A 4,457-nucleotide genomic window follows, 5' to 3' on the forward strand; every position below is an offset into this window, starting at 1 on the left:
GCTTGGTTTTTGTCTTTTGTAAATGGCTAGAAGTATTTAAAATTTGTAATGTCATCAGAGCAGTATACAACTACACTGTATTTTTTTGGCATATTAACTTAACTAGTTGCACCTTTTTCTATAGATGCCTGATCTAATTTAGGAGAACTTTATTCTTTTTTTTAATGTTTTAATACTTGTTCTCCCTCCATTTCTTTCTTGGCTGTTGATCTGTTATTAATTATGGAATAATTTTCTTATTACAGTAGATAAAGCATTTCATGTACCTCTTGCTTCTCAGGTAAAGACAGAAGCATGGGTTAAATGACAGTGATCAGTTATTTACAGGGACCTACTGAAAATGCGATTATGCAATTTTTGCAGAAACTGCAAATTTGGGCTGGCTTTGTGAAAAAGTGTAGGCTCCGTGCTTCTGGTGGGCTCACTGGAGGTAAAAAAAAAACCCCAAAAACTTACCAGCAAGCAGAGAAGCCCTGCAGTCTTGGGGGAGGGGGGAGCATGGCTGTTCACAGCAGGAGGTCTAGGGGCAGATTGTGGGTAGAGCTGGCTGCAGGGGGCAACAGTACCACAAGGTATTGACAGTTGGCCTGGGGTAGCACTGGCATGCAGTGGGATGTGGGGCAGTAGCAGCCTGTCTTCAGCCAGCCCAAGATGAGCAGCTGGGGGGACTTGCTGCATCTCTTCCACATTGCAGTAGGGATGGGCAGAGCACTGGTACCCCAGTTCCTGCCTTGCTTCCAGCTGGCAGCATCCAGGGGTGCAGCATCAGGTAGAGAACAGGGCAGTGCAGGAGGAGCTGTCCTTGTCACCAGAGCCCCTAACTTGTGCTGAGTGTGATGCCCAGCTCCGGTAGAGCATGAGGCCACTGAGACAGAGGTAGAATACAGGTGCCTGTGGTCATGCTGTCTATCCATTGGGGAGGATATGTGGAGGCACCCAGTAGCAGGCATTCCCCTCAACTCTCTTTATCACACGCTCTTAAATAGGAAATTTAGATACTGTGTTCCCATAACAGTAAAGTCCCTGTGAATAGAAGCAAACCAGATGCGTACTCAGGCTGCGTGTTTCTAGTGGTGGAAAATTTCTGCAGCTCGAAATGATACCAGGAGACAGAGCAGTATAAATGTTCAGTTTGTAACTTAACCCTTTCCCTTGCACCTTCCCAAACTGGCAGCTCCAATCCTCCCATTCTTGAGGAGATTGAAACAGTGGGGCAAAGCCTCCTTCCCGCACAGAACTCCAGTGCGTAAGGAGCCAGTGGGGAGCAGCCGGTGGCTGCCCCTCCCTCCCCTTCCCAGTCTACAGGAGAGGCAGGAGCAGGCCCTACACTTTCTCCAGACTAGTGTGATTTGTAGGTCTCTGGAAGACAGGAGCAGTTCCCTGGAGCTCCACTCTAGCCCTTCTTTCTCCTGGTGAAAAAACTGGAACCCCTGTGCACTCATGGCTTCTGGGAGAGCAGCAGTTCTGCAGCTTCAGTTGGGAAAGTGTTCTGGCATGCTATTAAGAAAGTGAATCTGGTAGCTGACTTAAAGGGCATATACTGAATACGGTGACAATAAATTAATCATTCTACTGCAACTACTGATACTGGTAAAGATGATAGTAGATGTCACTTGTTTTCTTGAATGTGGAAAAAAGTTGAAACTGTGTACACTGAAAGCTGATAATCTAGTAGTTTATCAAGCTTTCACTACCCTTGAAGCTTAAAACTTAGAAAGTTGGGAATTCTCCATCAGGGAAAAAGAACAGATAAGGCACGTTTGAGGACTGTGCTAATCAGTCTTGCCTCAGTGGAAGGGATAGACTGACAGCTCAAAGGAGGTCCCTGTCCACTTTACATTGGACTAAAGGACTGTTCTACTAACACTGAGTCATTATGAGAAACATGGAACTAGAGAGACTTTCAAAGGTATTTATTAGCTAGTCTGATCAGGTGCTCAGCACTTCTAAAGAATTTCAGAACCAATGCTTCAAAATATTTTAAATTAGTAAAATGTCACAAAATTAGGATACCCATTGTGTTAGAAACTACATTTCAATCAAACTAAAACATATTCAATGTCGAGACAAAACAACAACTGCCTTTATTTGCAAGGGAAGGTGTGTAGCGTAGTCAGACTGATGTGTAGCTTCATTGAGAGCAGACTAGACTCTTGATCTATTGGGCCTCTGTAGCAATTTTAGTAAAACCAGGCAAGCGGTTGCTATTTTCTTTAAATGAGTTAGATCCTTTAAATGTGGATTTTTCTTTTTTCTTAAATCAGAGAAAACCAGGATCCCTGGTGATCAACATGCAGGTTGTTTGAGCTTACCTCTCTGAGGTCCTAACCTCTTCCCATACACTACACAGGAAGCACAGATGCTTAAACTTAAGGTTCTGGATCCCAGGCTCATTAGATCTAGCCCTTTGTTACAAATATTTTTTTCAGTTTTGATATGTTTGCATTTCAGAATTCTAAAAAGTGGAAGTTGGATAGCTTTTAGAGGGGAAGATGGGAGTGCAACAATTATATGGAATCAAAGCTGTGTCTCAGCTTCCCTACATCACAGTGCTTTTCATATAGTCAAGAAAAGAATTGACTGAGTCCAGCCTGTTTGCTGAACATTTAAAGCTAGGCCATAAGTGATACACAAGCTATACAAAAAACAAAAAAACCTTATTCTGGCTCAGTTCTACTAGGACTTGGATGAAGATGCAGATAAAAAAACTGAGGTGACAGAGCAAGCGGCGCGAATATTTAATATATCAAGGGAGCTCCACATAGTAGAGCTTTTGCCATGAGTGCATAGATTACATAGATTTAAGATACTTCAAAGAAACAATTATCTTCATTTTCATAGAATCAAAGAAGTAGGGTCGGAAGGGACCTTGTAGATCTTCAAGTCTGACCCCCCTGCCTGGTCAGGAGAAAAAACTGGGCTCAAATGAACCCAGCCAGGTAGGCATCAAGCCTCTTCTTAAAGACCCCCAGGGTAGGAGCCAGCACCACTTCCCTTGGAAGTTGGTTCCAGATCCTAGCTGCCCTAACTGTGAAGTAGTTCTTACGGATGTCTAATCTAAACCTACTCTCCAACAACTTGTGGCCGTTATTCCTTGTTATGCCAGTGGGTGCTAGGGGAAACAAGGTCTCTCCCAAACCCTTCTGGTCTCCCCTAGTGAGTTTATAGACAGTCACAAAAGAATAGGAGGAAACTGAGGCCCAGAAGTCTGCTATCAACTTAATCTGACTTGAAGTTTAAACAGTAGTTCAAAACTATAAAGGCACCAACCTCAAACCCTGTTCTAGAGTTCAGATGTTTTACTAGGTTGCTTTCTTTTAAAACTTTCAATAGCAAACTCTGCTCTCTCTCATGTGGACAATTTAGTCATAATGCCCAAGAGAATCTTAATAGCAGTATATTTCTTATATCTTCATAATGGAAAAAGGAAAGAGACTTAATGGTGGGGGTCTACTACAGACCACCCAACCAAGGGGAAGAGATAGACCAGGAGTTCTTAAGTCAGCTCACAGAGGTAGTTAGGTCAAAGGACGGGGTCATCATGGGGGACCTGAACTTTCCAGACATCTGCTGGGAAGAGCAGTCAGCCAGGTCTGATCGCTCACGTAGGCTCCTAGCCAAAATGCAGGACTTCCATGTAACCCAGGAGGTGCACAGCCCCACCAGGGGAGATGCCTTGTTGGACCTGGTGCTGGCCACAGGTGACAACCTGGTGAGGGGGCTGCGGGTGCTAGACCACCTGGGTGACTGTGATTATCACCTGCTGCAATTCATCATCCAGCGCAAGGTAGCAAAGGCCTGCAGCAAGGCAGCAGCCCTAGATTTCAGGAGGGTGGACTTCAATGAGCTAAGGAGAACAGTTGGGGAGGCATTGAGGTCCCAGAGGGGAGGGGAGCCAGGTGTGCAGGAAGAGTGGTCGCTCCTTAAGGAGATGATCCTCCAAGCCCAAAAGGAGGTAATTCCAACACGGATCAAAGGGAGCAGGAGGACGCAAAAGCCCCCATGGCTCACCAAAAGCACCCGGGAATGTCTTCTTGCTAAAAGGGAGGCATACACCCAATGGAAAGGAGGGGCCATCACCAGGAAGGACTATACTGTGGTTGCTCGGGGATGCAGGGGGGCAGTCAGGAAGGCCAAGGCGGAGATGGAACTGGGACTAGCTTCCCGGATCAAGGACAACAAGAAGTGCTTTTTTAAATAGGGTGCAAAAAGAAGGTACTGGGTAACATGGGGCCCCTGCAAGACATGCTGGGAAATTTGGTCGTCACACCAGATGAAGCTAACTTATTTAACGACTTCTTTGCCTCCGTTTTCCTGAGCAGGGACCGGATCAGCCCCCTGACTGGCCCCCCCGCTCAGGCCCCAGGGGAGGCGCACCTAGGCCAAGGGTCAGTGAGGATCTAGTCAGGGAACTTCTGGAGGGACTGGATGTATTTAAACCAGCTGGTCTGGACAAT

This window comes from Crocodylus porosus, unplaced genomic scaffold (assembly GCF_001723895.1).
Source record: "Crocodylus porosus isolate Cpor-Errol unplaced genomic scaffold, CroPor_comp1, whole genome shotgun sequence".
NCBI classification, from domain to species: Eukaryota; Metazoa; Chordata; order Crocodylia; family Crocodylidae; genus Crocodylus; species Crocodylus porosus.